Below are 18,912 nucleotides of genomic sequence, written 5' to 3' on the forward strand. Positions count from 1 at the left end.
TTCAACCAAACCGACATACAGTGGGAATCCCAGAAGAAGAGAAGGCAGGAAAAAAAAAAAAAGAAAACCATAAAGAGTTCTTCCCGTAAGCAGCCTGAGGTGACCTCTGAAAATGGTTCGCTATTCGCTTGACTCAGAGAACCCCACAAAATCATGTAAATCAAGAGGTTCGAATCTACCTGTTCATTTTAAGAACACTCGTGAAACTGCCCAAGCCATCAAGGGTCTGCATTTCTGAAAAGCCACCAGGTATCTAAAGGATGTCACATTCCAAAAGCAGCGTGTGCTGTTCCGTCGTTATAACGGTGGAGTTAGGAGGTGTGCCCGGGCCAAACAATAGGGTTGGACACACAATCCAACCCAAAAAGAGAGCAGAATTTTTACTGCACATGCTTAAAAAATGCAGAGAGTAATGCTGAACTTAAGGGTTTAGAGGTAGACTCTCTGGTCATTGAACACATCCAGGTTGAACAGGGCTCCCAAGATGCAGCCCAGAACTTACAGAGCTCATGGGTGTATTAACCCATACAGGAGCTCTCCCTGCAACAGAGAGATGATCCTAACTGAGAAAAAGCACCCTCGTCATCAAATGGAAGCAACTCATTCATGCTGGCTTGATTCAACACATCTATGGCTGGATTTGACCCTTGGACCACCAGTTTGCAATCTCTGCCATTCGTTCAATTAATGAGCATTTATTGAGCACCTACTGTGTGCCAGGCACAGATAAGCCATGCCTAAGGAAAGGGTGGAGGGGAAAGTGATTCCCCAGCAGAGACCCAGAGGGGCAGGATGTGATGGGCGGTCCAGCTGTCGGAAGCCCCCTTGCTGCACAAACCCCCACCTCCCAGAGCGGTGGCTGGCCCTGAGCTGGTGGACAAGGCCATGGCTTCCTCTGTCCTCAGCCCATCTGTGTGCCCCAAACCACAGCCTCCCCTCCTGAGGTCAGGAATCTGTGCACGCAGCCCAGCAGCCTCTGGACCTTTCCGAAGATTTACTGAGGAAAACGTCCCCTCACTACTGCCCTGTCCACTAACGACTGTGCCCCGGCACAAACATGTTAATCTAAAACACAGAAAGTTGTAACGGCTCACAACCAGATGAGCAGGGAGACAACAGCAGCAGTGTCACCCACATCAGACCCTGCCGGCCCCAGGGCCCACCTGGCAGGAGGTAGCAGGGCCGGGCTGGCTGGGCAGAGCCAGCAGGCGGAGGGGTTGGGGGCAGGGCCTGTGTGAGGAGGTCTTCCTGGGCCCACTGTGCCCCTGGCCTTGGCCGTGGCTGGGCACACCTTTCTAGAGTGGGTTTCTTCTGCTTCTGGCCCAGACTGAGCACTCGTCGCGATGGGTGCCGAGCAGCCAGCCTGGGTGCTGGGGTCAATGATTCCCTGCTCTGTCTACACCTTCCCCCGTCTGTGACATGCGGCCAAGAGGAATGTCCACCTCTGCACGTTCTCCTCCACGCTGCAGGTGTGTACGCGCCCTGTACTGCCCGTGGTCATCACTGCTGTCGGGGGGAGTCCCCATTCCTGTCTGATTCGGGAGGGAGGACACCCCACCAACGCAGAAAAACAGTTGAAGTCCTATAAGGCCATGTATTCAGAAGTTGTCGTGGTTGGGAAGAGAGGAAGGTCATTGGTGTGGCCCGTGTAGCAGCATCTGAGGGCACCAGGCTCCCTGGAGTCATACCTATTTCAGTGCCTGGCGTCGCCTTGGGCCAGGTGTGTGGCTTTGGACCAGGAGTCTCTCCCCACTGACCCTGACTTTCTTCATCTTTAATCTAATCGGTGCAACAGAGATAGGCTGAACTGGCTGCTTGTTGAGAGCGTTTTTCTAGGCACAGAAGTTATGAGCCCTGGCACTGCACTGGCTTCCAGAGTGCATGGGGGCCAGTGACAGGGACGACAGCATCCGGTGACAGTTTCCTGTCCAGGTCGGGCTGAGGTTCTGAGTGCTGTGCTGCTGAGATCCGAGTTAAATGGGTCATTCCCAGATCAGGAATCAGGTTTCGTTCTTGAACCAAAGAGGAGGGCTTTTCTGTTCTCTGGCCACACGACTTTAGTCATGCCACCGACCGCAGTGGCATATGATGGTATCTGTCCCCTGCTCGCACGGCCCTCCGGGTGGAGAGGAGGACCTGGAACCAGGTCGGCAGGCCCTACGTGGGCACTCTTCCTCACCTTTCCTGCCAAGGGTATTACAGAGCCCCAAGTGTCTCATTGGGCCAAACACCCAAGTCCTTTGCCCCAAGGACTCGTTTCTGAGTCCTGTTTTGTAGCTCACTTTGACAGATCGCCTACATTGAAACAAGCTGTCCAGAGTTTCAACTTCTGATCTCAACTTCTTCCAGTACTGGGATCTGGAAGAAAACCTACAGGCAGACAATCTCAAACTGCTTCTGGAAGCTTCCATTTTGGCTTCAATGTGCTAGGCCCCAGCCAGCTGAAGCCAACTGTCAGTTCACATCCCAAAAGCCAAGGGAGGAAAACCATATAAGATATCTTCTTCCAGAGAATAGAAAATTACTCATATATCCCAGGTGTAATCATTTCTTCAGAGTATTACACCTCAAAAACATTCAGACAATGAGCGATTTGCCCCAAAAGTGACGTAATGCTCTTCCAACTGGAAGCATCAGATGTGGTAAGCCTTATCCACAGTGAAACATTTCCAACACTAATATAAATGTACTAAAGCTCAATGTTTTCATTGTCTCAAGAGCGCGAGTTGATACTGTTCTAAACAACTTTTCATTCTTCAGATTATTCTATATCATCCCCTTTTCATTACTTTCTTTCCATTTTATTTCTCTGTTCACATTCTTTACCCATTCAAGAAATTAGAGATCATCAAAGTTCAAGGTAAAGTCTCAAGAAAGATCACTGATATCTGGAGTTATGTCCTCCCTGAATCAACCCAGTGCTCCGTCCTCCAAAGAGTTAAGATCCAGGTTTGGAAGAAAATGAACAGCAGATGCGTCCATGTAAACAAATAATATCCAGTGAGCGTTAGCAACCAGGCAGAGGCTGCACATGTGCTCTGCTTTGTTTTTTCACTAACATCTTTGATACCCACTCTTGGTTGTGAGCATATTTCCCAGGTTCTTTAGATCGATGAAAACACGGCAACCCTATATAATCTTCTATCACAATATGACATTTGTTAAACCATCTTTCAGAAGTAAAAGTACAATGAAAAGTGATGAATCTATCTTAGACAGAAAGGAAGGACAAGGTCAATAAGTAAAACTTCTGAGTAAAAGATTTCTTAAAATGTAATTTCATATCCCAGACACACACTAAAAACTACCACTTGGATGGTTCTAGGTAGAGGTCCTTCTGCACTGTCTATAATGAATACAAAACATTAGTTTATAACTGCAACATTCTTTTGACTATAATTAATATGGTCAAAGCTTTACAAATGTCTTTCCCCCAACAGCAATTATTCATGACCCTTAAAACTGCAACCAATCTTCTCAGCAAGAACACTTCTTTCAAGGTAATGCAAAACATCTGTCTAACCTGAACCATGAAAGGTTTTGATCTAGAAGTCTAGACAAATAAGATTCCACTACAAATATTAGTAAAATAAAATCACAGCTAATTAGTCTGCTCACCTGGAATGACCCTTCTGTTTTCCCTTTTAGTTTTCCAAGTTCTTCCTTCAATTTTTCATTTTAATGACTCAAAGCCATTAGGCGTTCTTTGGCTTCTTTGCTCTGGATCTCAAAATGAAAGGCGTTCTTCTTTCTGCTTCTCTGTCCAGGCCGAAAGCTCCTCAAATCATCCTTTCATAGCTTGGTTATTTAGCTCCATGGCTTCTGCATGGGGTTCAGAGTGAGGGTGTCACACACCAGGGGCCTGAACCTGATTTCATGAATCACACGGCCCCTCAGACCCCTTCACCAGGAGGCTCTGCATCTAAAGATGCCATGTTGGGCCTGGGCCCAAGGGTCAGCCAGAAGAAGGCTGTAGCAAGATGAGTGGCTTTTGTTTTCAGACAGGACTAATGGGTCTAATGTTATTCCTAGTCCTCATAACTCTCAAGAAAATGAAATTGATTCGGGTACCTCCATATAGCACAAATACCTGTGTATAATTACAAAGACTGACCAGATTCAAACACAGGTCCTGCCAAAAGCCATGGCTTGACATGTTAGAATGCTTCCTCTTAACCAGGTAATAATATTTAGGACTAACTCTGTAGTAATAGCAGCCTTCTTTCTTTCTTTTTCCCTTTAAATGGACTAAATGTCATTATGCCATTTCCCTGAGACACATAAAATACTTTTTATTCTTACCTTCACCAAAAGTAAACAATGAAAGCAGCTTTAGCTTTACTAAAAGCTAAATTCTGTGCTCTTTCTGCCCCCAGGGAACCAGATAGAGAGCAGGGAGTTCACAACAAGCCTTATTGCAAAGGCTTGTTCACAACAAGCCTTATTATTATGTTCAGGAAGGTCCAGGGTGAATGGAGAAACACGGGAGCCAGGTGGTGCTTACCTTTCAGCTGATGGTTCTCCATCAGGAGCTCCTTCATTTGCCGCAGCAGCTCCTCTGGGGTGACTGTATCCAGGTTTAGGTGAGCTAGATTGGGGGGTCCATTTCGTGTGGTTTCGTTGGGGCTGTCCCCCTTTTCAGTTAGGCAGTTAAGCAGTTGGTGGGACATGGCAACAGATCCTGTGGAAAAGTTACAAATAGAAAATACAGCTGTCCCTCCTCTGCAAGGGTTCCTCATGAATCCCCCTAAATCTATTAGCAATTGCTAATGTGTATTCCAAAAGTTGCCTACTTTCTCTCCAATAATATTTTGAATATTTTTTGACTCTTTTAAACTGTGGGGACAGAGCCCCAAAAAGCAGTTTCCAGGCTCTCGGCCTCACATAGAAAGGTGCTGGCTCAGGTAGTAAATGGCCATCGACTGCGATCAAATGGCCATCAGCTGTGGCTAGTTGGCCGTCAGCTGTAACCAGTGAGCCATTGGGCACTAATATAACTGCCGTGGCTAGGCTAGCAAAAAAGGGGGAACTAGCAAGAAGATGGTGGCTGAGTCTGCAAGCGGCACAGTGAGGGTTGAGAATTGTGTTGCTCCTGGTTCCTGTGTCTCCAACCCAGCCGCCAGTGAGAGTATAGTGGTATGACTCCCCTACCTATGGCTCCGTGGGTGTTCCTGTTTGGCCTCACCATGTCCTGTGTTCTTGTGTGGGGAGTGGGACCAGAGACCCCGCCTGACACCCTGCACGACATAAACAAAGGCATATCCTAGCTTTAGTGTGTATGTGTGTGCCTGTTTATGCCTGTGTATATGGGTGTGTAAAGGGGTACGGTGAGAAGTTGGGAAATAGAGGAGGAAAAAAAGGACATGACGTCATGATGATCAGGAATCTTAGCAAGAATCATTCAGGAGGATTTCCATGTATATATATTTGTAGATATGGGCAAAGTATCATTAAGCTGATTTTCCCATGCAAATCATTCCATTCAAGTCTCCATATTGTGGGTGAATTGTATGGTATATTAAGTATATCTCAATAAAGCTGTTAATAATCTCCATATTTTATTTCTTGTATTTTTGGCTAAGAAGAAAGGGAGAACTACCATATTTCGGTTGCTATGTCCCGAATCACTGCATCAGACACGTCAGTTTCGAATCCTCACTGAAACTCAACTGTATTTATTTTACAGGTGACAGAGCTGAGTTCACTGAGGTTTTATAGCTCATCCAAGGTCACTTAAGAAGAGGCACAACCAAGTATCAAGGATGACTCCAAACCCAGACCTATGGGATGATAAAGGGATGACTGAATATTTAGGCTTCAATATTTGATCATTTTGCAAAGCACACTAAAAAGACTAAGAAATCTCGCCTAGTTATTGCATCTTCTGAGACTGTTTTAAGCATACCACTTAACCTGTAGAGGGGGCAAAGCTGACGTAAATAAGAGACAAGTGTATCCCAACTCCACTTCTGTAGGGCCTATCACCTGGGCAAACAGAACTCTCTTGTCACGGCTGGCTACATGCTATAGGCAAACATTTTCTTTTACACACTTCATGAAGAAGATAAGCCTTTTTATGAGAAACTGCAGTCAGTGAAGAGGAGGGGAGAGAAGTACACTCTCTGATATCTCACTGTATCATCACGACTATGAATGCTCTCCCAGTGCCCATACGAGAAAAGGCAACCAAACACACTAGTGTAGGGCGGTGCTTCCTCCTGATCCAACAGGAGGCGGCACCTGGGCTCTCTGGGGGTGCCCTGGAACCCAGGGCCGGCGACCCGCCTTTGGTCTAAAGGTACTTGTAGGAAATCAGAGATGGAGCTACTACCGATGGGACAGCAGGCCCCCCCAGTGTCACCTGTGTGACTCCTCCCCGGGGCAGCTGGCACCAGGAAAGGCATTCTCATGAGATTCCTTAATGCAGATGGCAATGTCGGGAAGTGAAAACACTGACAAAGCACAGTGTTCAGGTGTGAGCCGTGAAGGCACCGATGTGCCCCGTGTCCCAATGCGTCCAGCAGAGAGGAGACTGCTGACGTGTGCTCTCTGAGGGCATCAGGGGACGAGAACGAGCGGCTGTTATTTTCCACAATAAAATAATCCGGATTATTTTGCATAAAATAATCTGGACAAAAATAATTTGGATAAAGCCAGTTTCTGGCTTTCCATAAAATTCAGTTTTGTACAGAATGATGTTGGTGCTAACATTTCATAAAAATGGGTTTTACTTTACATCAGTGTTCCCATCTATTTTGCAGGGGAATACTAAAATTCTAGTTGATAGACCTAAAGATAAAATCCTGGTAACGTGCATCATTTACTTGTTCACATTAAATTTCCTCAGGTATTCAGTGATTACACTACACTTCAAAAAAGTAAATGGAAATATTTAACAGATTTTTTAAAACGTACCTAAGCAGGTATCTACAAATGTGTTTGGTCCCATTTTATTATACGCACACATTTCTCCTTAATAGTTTTTCCAAGAGAGGGGAAAGAGAAGGAAAGGAGAGGGGAGAGGGAGGAAAGAAAATCACCCAGATGTTTTTCCTCTTTGACTATCCTTTACACTTCCACCAAGTCTTTAGACACAGCTTAATGGAGTTAAACAGTTTCTAGTTATTACATCGGTGCTTCTCACTTTTCCAGGTTGCCCAGATTTTATAAGGACACCAGGGGAAAAAAATAGGGTTATGCTAAGGGAGACAGTAGAATAAACACTGGGTGCCACTAACCAGATGTGTGACCTCCAGATGTCACCTGACCAATGATCATTACAGTAGTTTTCAGCTCAAAAAGTGTTCTTAAGCCTCTAACAAGATCACAGTCCGACCCATACCGAATTATCACAGCACATGTACCCCAACACCCTCAGGGCCATGCCCCCCTCTCACACTGATAATACATATGCCTATCCTAGTTATAGTAAAGCCTTTGTCATTCAGCATTCTTAGGGAAAATTATTTGGTAATGCAGATGTCACAGTAAATAAAAAGTTAGCATGTGTGCTGACTATGTAAGTACCAAAATTATAAGCATGTAAATTATTACCAAAATTTTACTAAAAGCAATTTAACTGACTTTTGGTGACTCAAAGAGAACTTTATGATTTTAGAATATTTCGAGGGGCCTTATTATGAATTATCACAGTACAGTGCATATGTGAAAGGTCTCTTGATAGAATGCCAGTTAGAGGAAGCTGAGTACTCTGTTTTTAACAACACCTTGAGCTACTTTCAATTAAACAAACACAGAGATGTATTATACATCCTTGCACGCATCTTCAAAGGTTATGGAAATTGGAACTAAGCCATTTATTTCAAGGTTCTACCTGATAACAGATTTTTCCATAAAAGGCCAACCAATGTGGATCTGAAATGTGTCCTTTACAAGATATTTAACTACAGAAGGCTGAATTAATTTAACACAGGATTTGTCAAGATTTCACTGATGAGGAAGGAGAGCGACCTAGAAGGTAAAAAGATCAAAAGCAAAATCTCCTGGATTTTATTCCCAGATCCACTATGTGAATTCCTGATTATATATTTTTATCATTCTTAATTCCAGAGGTCACGTAGTTATAGCAATGATTTGACTTTGTAGGCATGAGCTTAAATCTCATCCTTGAGTTGGGCTTTAAAATGATCCAGTCCAACTCCTTATTCTGGCTCTGGCGGTCCAAGATGGCGGATTAGAAATTTAACCCTGGTCTTGAAAAAAAAATGTCGTCTGGCTTTTGTGGCAGATGGTCATATAGACCAGGCGTAAATGACTTTAATGATAGAAAATATGAGCAATGACCTTAGCAGGCAACTGCCCGTTATATTACAGGATGGTTCTGATTGCCAGAAAGTCATTTTGTATTGAACTTAAATCTGCCTTATACTGACTTCCACCCACTGGACATTGGACCAGTGGGAATACGTAACACAAAATAAGTCTAGGACCCTACCCTGGTGTGGTGATTTCTCCAAATTTGCTGATTAAGTATTCATAGGTGCAATCCCCATGTGGATGAAGAAATTTTAAACAGTGAAAACCTATTTGTTGATTGGAGATGATAGCTGGCTATTGGCAAAGTCTGGTTTGGGTTCACAAGAAAGCTGAATAAGATTCCAAGACTGCATCAACTAAACCCATCACCATCCTGGGAAAAGAACTCAAAGTATGGATCCATCTAAGGGGATAAAAACAACTCTCACCTTGTATGCCAGAAACGGTATCCTGATTTTGCAACTTGCTAATATCCAGAAAATGGAAAATAGATGTCACCTCATCGTCCCAGGCAGAAACCTGGGAGTTGTGTTTGATTCTTCCCATTTCCTCTTCCTCCAAGTCTAATGGGTCACTAATGGGTCACCAAAGGCTGTCACTTCTGCCCCCTCTCCATCCTCACCAGCTTAGGTCAGGCCCTTCTTGTCTTGTCTGGACTACAGATATCAACCTTGCACTCCACAGAGTACAGGATTTCTGGCTATTTTGTCCACAGCACCTAGGACATTACCTGACATATTTGGGGGTTCAACAAATACTTGCTGAATGAAATTTCATAGCCTCCTACACAGCCTGACTCTCGTATCTTTCCCTCTCAGCCCCATTACCTCCATGGTTTCTTTCTCAATATGAGCTCATCCGCCTGCTTAAAACCCTTCCCATACAAGACAGAGGTCCAGCTCCTTCCTGAGTGAGACAAATGGGGCCTTTCACGATCTGGCTGTCACTTAACCACCAATATCATCTGTCGCCATGCCACTCATACCCAGAGGGCATTACAGAGCTCACAGTTCCCTGTACTCTTGCTTCTATGCCCTTGTATCTGTGTTCTGTCCGGTGCTTGAAATGAATGGCCCCCTTTTGCCCTGACAAACAGCCACTAGACAGTTCAATGTCCAGCTCAAATAGATGTCTCGTTCTTTCCTCTGCGTACCCAATAGCACGTTCCCCCTCCTTGGCCCTTTTCTGCAAAGTAATCACCCCATGCCAATCCATCTTCCTGTCAAACTTAGGCTCAGGTCTTTATTTCATTCTTCCTAGATACTGGCACACAACAGGCCCTCAGTAAATGTTTGTTGAAATGAAATGAACATATAGTTTAACAAGGTATTTTAAAGTCTAACACTAGTAAAACACTTCCTGCTGTGTAGGTGACAAACCCGCATGCTAGTATTATGAGTTTCTCTACAGTTTTACGGCTTTCACTTCCACATTCTTAAATTCAACTTTTAAAATTTACCTTGAAAATTAGTACTGTGTTTCATATTACTATTAGGTTGGTGCAAAAGTAATTGAGGTTTTTGCATTTATTTTTAACCTTTTAAACCGCAATTAATTTTGCACCAACTTAATACAAAGGTATCTGGACATGTTTCCATAACATATATTCTGTTATTCAATCCTCATGCACATCAAAGTGAAAACAATGAAAACTTTGAATATATATATTTTTTCTGAATGAAATAGATGTTATCTTCAAAAAACAAAGTTTACTTTTTTCATTTTCCTTTGTATTTACTGTTCCATAGATTCCAAAGAACACATCAAACGGTTCAAGTACTGGGCAGGCCAGGTGGCTCAAGCGGTTGGAGCTACATGATCCTAACTCCGAAGGCTGCTGGTTCGATTCCCACATGGGCCAGTGGGCTCTCAACCACAAGGCTGCCTGATCCACTCTTCAATTCCTGCAAGGCATGGTGGGCTGCACCCCCTGCAACTAGAAAACGGCAACTCGACCTGAAGCTGAACTGCGCCCTACACAACTAAGATTGAAAGGACAACAACTTGACTTGGAAAAAATCCTGGAAGTACACACTTCCCCAATAAAGTCCTGTTCCCCCTCCCCAGTAAAATATTTAAAAAACAAAACAAACAAACAAACCAACCGTTCAAGTCTGTATACAATTCACAAGAAGCAGGGCTCGGAGATCTACTTAAAGGCGGGGCTTCCATGGTAAGGTAATAAATACTACGGTGAGCAATGCCTTTCAAGAATAAGTTTGTTTTGGTTTCTGGAGGGTTTATTTGGATTCCATAGCACAAGATGCAACCTGAGGTCAATTACAAAAAAGGTACTACTTTTATAATGCTGTTCACAATGTCTAAAGAACCACTGACACTGTCCCAGTAGAAAAATGGATCCTTCATCCCAAAGACTCTAATCATTGCCTTCTGTCTCCAGGGTAGTCCGTTCCAGGGCGGTCCCTGGCCCTGGCCTCCTGTCAGGGTCTCCCGGCCACTACAGACTGGGCAGGGCCTGCGGGTGAGCCCGGCCCCTCCACAAAGAGCAAGGGGGGTTTCCTGTTCACAGTGCCACGCGGAACCAGATCTCAGGCTTTCCGCGCCCTACCCCCACCTTGCTGTGCTACAGCTTTGGTTCTCCTTAAGTATCTCTGTGGCACACATTTCCTACAACAGTTTTCCTGGTGGAGGAGGCAGAGGAACCTGGTTTCATTTTCTCTCCTCGAGGTTTATTGCCTCCAGCTTACGCATCTCCAACAGTAAAAGCAATTCCTCAGCCTCATCAAATATTCATCTTCTCTCTGTCTAAATACATGTACATGAGTATGTATGTACACAGATCCACACACATACGTACACACGTGTTCTAGACACACGGTGTATGAAGATTCCCTTCAGGTGGCTGTTCAGTGTCCCACTGTAAGAGACTGTTAGCATGTAAGAGACTGTTAGCATGAGAACTGCTATCTTCAGGTCAGGGTTAACAGCCCCTAGCCTGAAACAACATAATTATAAAATTCCAGGATGTGGGCAGTTGCAGCATGGCGACTAGAAGTCCTGTAGCTTATCTTATACTCCTGGTCTCCTTGTCCTGCAGTAAATCTTATACTCTTTGAAGCTATGCAAGTCCTGTAGCTTATCTTATACTCCTGGTCTCCTTGTCCTGTAGTAAATCTTATACTCTTTGAAACTATGTAAGTCCTGTAAGTTTATCTTGTACTCTCAGAAGCTATGGAAGGCCTTGAAAATGCTATATAACCCCTTGGCTTTAAGTGTTTGGGGTCCTTGTTAAAAACCCGCTGCGTCGGGCAGAGACGGGGACCCCAGCCGGCTGGTAATAAACCTCGCTGTGTGACTTGCATTATTGTGCGGGTTCTCTGTCTGTCTGAGGGGGACAATTCCGGATCTTAACATTTGGGGGCTCGCCCGGGACGCCCCCCCTCAGGGGAACAGACAACTCCCGATACCGAGGTTTACATAGGGAACCGCGGAAGGAGGTTTGGCCACCTCCAATAGGGGAGGACTGAAACAGGTCCTCGACCGGAGAGACTGAAACAGGTCTCTGCCCGGTCCCAAACAGGGGAGGACTGAAACAGGTCCTCGACCGGAGAGACTGAAACAGGTCTCTGCCCGGTCCCAGTTGAGAATTCTCACGGGAAGGAAAGTGCAGGTTACGACCCTGGATGCTTCGTTACTTGAAGTCGTGGGAGACGTCCCCGACGAGAAGGTGGCCCAGCGACGTCCACAGTGGACGCCGTTTGGACGGGCCCTAGGTAAGGATCTTGAGCGTGGTGAGACTGGTGTGATTGAAACGGCGCCTGTGGATGTGGTGTGGTTGACCGGCCGGTGGGTGTTGAAGAGTCCTGTGCGAAGTTGTGTATTTGCTGGCACTGTGTCTTTTGTCCTTTCTTTTGCCTTTTCTTGGTTTCTCTTTGTGACAATTATGGGACAGGTTCAGGTAACACCTAAGACCCTGCTCCTGAACCACTTTCCTGAAATCCGCGCCAAGGCTCGTAATCATGGTGTGGAAGTGAAGAAAGGTAAGTTTGATACATTCTGCTCTGCAGAATGGCCTACTTTTAATGTGGGCTGGCCCCCCCAGGGAACTTTTTCCCTAGACATTATTAAGAAGGTCCGAGATATTATTAATCGGCGCCATCCGGACCAATATCCCTATATTTTGATGTGGCAAGCCTTAGTAGAGAGTCCTCCCTCCTGGCTTAAGCCCTTTATCCCCGACAAGCCAGAAGATCCCCCCCTCCCCCTTAAAGTCCTGACCGTTTCGGGACCCTCCCGCCAGTCGGCAGTGCCCACGGCCGGCCCGAAACCCCCGGAGAAGCCGACCCAGGGACCCATCCTTCAGGAGGGGTCAGACATATACCCCTCCCTGATAGACCTAGATCTGGAAGAGACCCCCCCTCCTTACGCCGGTGGCGCCGCTCCAGCCGCGGCGCGCGCCCAGCCCGATGGCGCCGCTCCCGCCTGAGGCTGCCGCTCCTTCCGAGCTGCCTCACTCTACCGCCTCCCCAATGGCTCCCCCTCCCCCGGGTTCCCCTGCCCCAGCTCAAGGGCCGGCGAGGGGATTGAGGCCTCGCAGACGCCGGGAAGAGACCCCAGAGGAGGAACCGTCCTCCTCCACCTCCGCTGGGGCGCCGATTCTCCCTGTGCGAGCACTAGGAGGAACTGGTCCAGATGGGGAGCGAGCATACCAGTACTGGCCTTTTTCTAGCAGTGATCTGTACAACTGGAAGGCTCAAAACCCTCCTTTTTCTGAGGACCCGAAAGGCCTAACTGACCTGTTCGAGTCTGTCATGCACACACACAGTCCCACTTGGGATGATTGCCAGCAGCTTCTTAAGACCTTATTCACCACCGAGGAGCGCGAGCGAATCCTCACCGAGGCCAGAAAAAATGTCCCCGGCGACAACGGAAGACCGACGACCTTGCCGAACCTGATAGACGAGCGCTTTCCCCTGAATAGACCGGATTGGGACTTTGGGAACGCAGAAGGTAGGGAGCGTCTCCGAGTCTACCGCCAGACTCTTATGGCAGGTCTCCGAGCGGCGGCACGCCGCCCCACCAATTTGGCCAAGGTAAAAGCTATAATGCAAGGGGATAATGAAAGCCCGGCCGTGTTTTTAGAACGCCTCTATGATGCTTACAGACAGTACACCCCGTTGGACCCCCTGGCAGAGGAAAACCAGTCGGCTGTAATTATGTCCTTTATAAACCAGGCTGCCCCAGATATTAGGAAGAAATTGTACAAACAGGAGGGACTGGGAGAAATGTCTATCCGGGATTTAATGAAAGTAGCGGAGAGAGTCTTCAACACTCGAGAGACTCCCAAAGAAAGGGAGGATAGAATTAGAAAAGAAAATCAGGAATGACCTCCCTAAGGGCGGCCATAGATGAGGACATAGAAAGGTTGGAAACCTCGATTAGTCATTTAGAGAAGTCGCTCACCTCTCTATCCGAGGTAGTACTCCAGAATAGAAGAGGACTTGATTTGTTGTTCCTCCAACAAGGGGGACTGTGTGCCGCGCTGGGGGAGGAATGTTGTTTTTATGCTGACCATACTGGTGTGGTAAAAGAATCCATGGCAAAGGTGAGAGAAGGGTTAGCTAAGAGAAAACGGGAAAGGGAAGCTCAGGAGAACTGGTTTGAGGCTTGGTTTAACAGATCTCCTTGGCTCACCACCTTAGTATCTACCTTAGTGGGCCCAATTATCTTGCTTGTGCTTATTCTAACCTTGGGCCCTTGCATATTAAACAAGCTTATTCATTTTGTAAAAGATCGTGTTAATACTGTCCAGCTCATGGTCCTAAGACAACAGTATGAGACAGTGCCCACCCGTGAGGACCTCTACGGCTGGCCCGTACATGAGCAAGATTCCTCATTATGAACAACACACAGGGGGGAAATGTAAGAGACTGTTAGCATGTAAGAGACTGTTAGCATGAGAACTGCTATCTTCAGGTCAGGGTTAACAGCCCCTAGCCTGAAACAACGTAATTATAAAATTCCAGGATGTGGGCAGTTGCAGCATGGCGACTAGAAGTCCTGTAGCTTATCTTATACTCCTGGTCTCCTTGTCCTGCAGTAAATCTTATACTCTTTGAAGCTATGCAAGTCCTGTAGCTTATCTTATACTCCTGGTCTCCTTGTCCTGTAGTAAATCTTATACTCTTTGAAACTATGTAAGTCCTGTAAGTTTATCTTGTACTCTCAGAAGCTATGGAAGGCCTTGAAAATGCTATATAACCCCTTGGCTTTAAGTGTTTGGGGTCCTTGTTAAAACCCGCTGCGTCGGGCAGAGACTCGGACCCCAGCCGGCTGGAAATAAACCTCGCTGTGTGACTTGCATTATTGTGCGGGTTCTCTGTCTGTCTGAGGGGGACAATTCCGGATCTTAACACCACCACCTGAGAGAAGTCCTTTGTTCCTTAGCGTTGCGGGGCCATTTCCTAAAGCTAGAGTAGTTTTCAGTTTTCCACGTCTCCAAAGGCCTACTCTTAACCACTTCCTGATAACGAGGCACTAGTCGTTCCCAACCCGCGGGAGGGAATCACCTTACATCACCTGCGCGACCCACAGACGAGTCGCCCGCGGCCGGCCAGGCCGGTGACGGGGAGGGCGCTTAGGGACGGCCGCCCGCGCGGCCCTTCCCCACCAGGTCAGGATCCGCCGGGAACTGGAAACCCCCCCGCAGGAGGGGACTCCCCACCCCTCGCCACCCACTCGCCTACTGGGTCAGGCTGGCAGGGAAGGGGTCCGCGGGAACAGTTTCCGGGGCAGGCAGAGAAGGAGCCGCCCTCGCCCAACCCCTACCCGCCCCCGGCCCCGGCAGACCGGGCGCCCGCGCTCCCGCCTTGCTCCGGGTCACTGCTTCCTCGGCATCGGGGCCCGGATGCAGACGCGGACCGGAGGCCCCGCGGGAGGGCGGCGGCGGCCACTCGGGGAGCCTCGGGCGGACTTGCGGCCTCGCGACCCCGCCCAGCGACGCACAGCTGACGCCGAGCGGGCCTCCCCGCCTCCGCCGGGAATTTCCCGGGCCCCGCCCCTCGACAGGCCCCGCCCTCCGAGGGCTTTGCGGCGAGTATCCTGCGGCTCCTCTTCCCTGCGCCGACTGGCGCTGGCTCAAGGCACCCACCTGGATAATGAGGGTTGCGCCAAGGTGTCAGTGTGATAACCGTGAGGAACGGCGTTAGTCAAAATAAATTATTAATTAAAACGTGTGCAAAGTCAGTCTTCCCCACGGGGTCCCTCTATAAAGCCATATCCACAAGGGGTCTCTGCACCCCGTGGCAAGAGGAGCATGGTGTCAAGCACCCTTGGAACTAGACGTCGATCTCTATTAAAAGCCTTACATTTGGATATAGGTAACTGAACACGCATGGCTTTCCACCTGATTTTACGCTTAAAATAGACCTTTAATTATAAACAAAAAGCCTGCAGGATGCTTTTTCGGCTTTTGTTACCAGGGAACAAAACACCTGGTTTTGTTCCTGGATGCTTCAGCTGCCCCAGGCAGCGGGATTTACTGCGTTGACCTGCATTGTACCTAGGAAGCAGGAGTATTGCTATACTGGACCAGAGGAAAGAAGATGCTTCCGGATTTGTCAGAATTAAAAGGAAGGAAACAAGACGAGGAAGGAGGGAGAACCGCGCTAGTTTGCAGTCTAAGCACGGTGAGCAGGAATGAGCATCCCTGACGCAGAAGTCATCTGATCTCAGGATCAAGGTCTAGGCCAAGGTGCTGCGGTCCGAGCACCGGGCAGGCAACGGGACCCTGGAGCAAGACTGAAAAACAGCAATGAGGGCGGGGTTGCAGGTGATCTGGAAGAGAGTCTGGGAGCAGGTTTGTGCTGAAGACCAAGAAGGACATCATACCCGGAAGCCTTGATTTTGGAATTAAGGGGCTGATGCTGCTGAAATCAGTGGGAATAAGCAGCGTGTGGATGAGCATCCACGCTGCTCACTGGTACGAGCCACCGGCACGGGGTGCGGGGGAATCCTAATACAAGTGGCAAGCTATAATACAAGTGTATATATCCCAGGTGTCCTGGTGGGGAAAGGGGAGATAGGCTGGATGGGGTAGGGGGCTTTTACAGCAGTTGGAGAGAAGAATGACTGCTCTAGAGTGGAAGGGGTGGGGATTAGTGGTCTCCTGAGCCCCTGCAGCACCAGGCAAGCTCTTGGTGTCACACAGCTGTGTGATGCATCTATTAGACCTAGGGAACCTGATCCCACAGTTTTGGCAGATTCTGGAGTCCACACTTGTCACTGGAAATAATAGAGCAACCTGCCTTCTCCTTAGAAGAACCCATGTATTGGATAATGAGGGTATCAGCAGCAAGATTAATGGGCTGAAGAATAAGTGGTCCTGATTCCAATGGTACCGAAGGCCCTTCTAGATTTTTGCACGACCCTAGAGAAGGAGACCCTCCACTCTAGGCCGCAGTGATGCCTGACAGTGGAACTCCCTACATTCCTACTGGCACGGGCTGAGTAGAAAGTAAAAATATGTAATATTTTTATGTACATCTGAGCTAGTAAACTAATATTCATACTTGGGACACCAGATCCAAAAGATCTACCTAGACCATGATTATATATATATGAAATGTCTGGAAAAGGGAAACAGAGAGACAGAAAGCAGACCTGGGCTTGCCTGGTGCTGGGAGTAACTTTGACTGCAAACAAGCTCGAGGGAATTTTGGGGGTGATGAAAATATTCTAAAACTGGATTGTAATGATTGCACAACTATTAGTGTAATTAAAATCACTGAGTTTACAGTTATAATGGATGAATAAAAAGAACATTAGAGCCTGAAGTAAATAATCATATTGTCCCAGAAAGGATATGTCCCTTCTCCTGTTGGGCCAACATCTACTCAGTAGCTGAACTGGTCTGGGCTTCCTTTGAGCTTTAGATTCAGTTCACCACTGACTCCAAATATTCTGAGGATGGGTTCCTCGAAAAGTTCAACAGAATTAACACGTGACCCAGCAATCCCACTTCCAGATATACACCTGAATGAATTGGAAAGAGGGACTCAGACAACTACGTGTATAATCTCTAATAGGTCGCTTTCCTCTTACTGACATGCAGCATCTGCCTGTACAGTATGAGGAGTGAGGTGTGTAGTCGAGGCTTCCATCAGAAAGAGGCTCTGGGAGTAGACTCTCAACTGCCGCCGATTTGCAACAGACTCAGCCAAGTATCTTGAATCCCAGGGAAAATGGTGCTGCTTTATGAAAAGCCAGAGTGAGTGTGTGAGTGTGTGTGTGTGTGTGTGTGTGTGTGTGTGTGTGTGTTTGTCTGTGGTCCTTGTTCCTCTCCTTTATCCTATGTCCTTAAATCGTGAAACAATAAACTCACTGGGAAGGAGTTGGGTGTTTATCCTTTAGGGGATTGTTGGTCCTCTGTGACTATTAAATAAGAATACCACAGTAATACTACTTATTAATGGCTTCCTACTCTTTTCCCATTGCGTATACAGAGAAGCTGTCTTAGTGCCTGCCATCTTTGCTATCAAATCAAGGCAGAGCATAGAGTAAACATTAAATCTTTGTTTCCCTGTTTTGCTGTAAAACTGTTAAGAGTTCTTGGAGCAAAATTTTCTGTTAAAGTATTAATTAGCCAGAGCCAGTGGTTTGGAAAAATAATCATGATATCACAATTCTTTGTCATGGTCTGAAAAGTATTGTCATTATCTTCTATGTATGCTTGAGGAGTGAGAAATAGTCTCAGTACTTCATTTTCTGCATAGGTTCTTGCTTCTGATTAACTAATTCACCTGTCAGTGTTGACACACATGTGATTTGTCTGTTTTCCATCTCATTTATTTTTTCCACAATGAGATAGCTCTCTTCTCAGAAGTCCCTGGTGGAATGGGGGACACAGTCCTGGGTGTTAGACTACTTGGGCCCAGCCTGAGACTCAGGAAGGGGCAGAGTACCCTGGGACTTACCTCTCTATCAGGGAGGTAAAGAGGCCAGGACAGGTGAACTCTTAGCTTCCCTCTAGCTCTGAAAAAAATGTGAATTCCTTTTGGTTCTCTGTATGTGGTGTCCTATTTTAGTAGACACCAAATTAACTTAATTTCAGTTTAGGCTTTTTGTTTGTATTAATCAGGGTTCTTCAGAGAAACAGAACTACTTATTTTCGTGTAAGACCTAGCGAGTCAATCAGCGATAATGCATCTTTTGGAGTAAAAATTAATATAAGATCCAGTCTTATATTATATTATGTTAGATAAGACCTGGTCTTATAATATAGTAAAAGAAGACCGGGTCTTATATTAATTTTTGCTCCAAAAGACACATTAGAGCTGATTGTCCGGCTAGGTCTTATTTTCAGGGAAACACGGTAATAGAGTGTAATATATTCACTTTCTGGGACAGATATCTACACCGTGTAAGCATGTCTGACTCTATATGAGATAGAAACCCTAAGAATGATAGGATGGGTGGTTGATAATTAGAGGATTGGGTGTTTGAATACTAAAGAAATGCCACTTTTTATACCTCAAAATGGTGAAATGGGATGCATCACTTATAGATATATACCGTTGAATTATTTTATTGACCCTCTCTGCTGCATTTGACACCTGTGATCACATGCTCTGTGCTTTTCCTGCTGCTCCGAATGCCCTAAGAGCTCCCTCATAG

At 46.6% G+C, this 18,912-nt stretch overlaps 1 long non-coding RNA gene across 2 annotated transcripts; it reads right to left on the reverse strand.

Annotated features, from left to right (window-relative positions):
* On the reverse strand, positions 1-18,406 carry LOC117020054 (uncharacterized). 2 transcript variants are annotated; one of them, XR_004422618.1, is made up of 5 exons: positions 14,658-18,406; positions 10,383-11,155; positions 4,505-4,681; positions 3,619-3,822; positions 1-2,928 (listed from the first exon to the last, which is right to left on the reverse strand). It is a non-coding gene; the product is annotated as an uncharacterized LOC117020054 (long non-coding RNA). The 2 variants fall into 2 exon arrangements; XR_004422617.1 differs by having other exon boundaries at positions 1-3,206.
* Positions 18,407-18,912: the final 506 nt, after the last annotated feature.

Source organism: Rhinolophus ferrumequinum, unplaced genomic scaffold (assembly GCF_004115265.2).
Source record: "Rhinolophus ferrumequinum isolate MPI-CBG mRhiFer1 unplaced genomic scaffold, mRhiFer1_v1.p scaffold_63_arrow_ctg1, whole genome shotgun sequence".
Lineage (NCBI taxonomy): Eukaryota > Metazoa > Chordata > Mammalia > Chiroptera > Rhinolophidae > Rhinolophus > Rhinolophus ferrumequinum.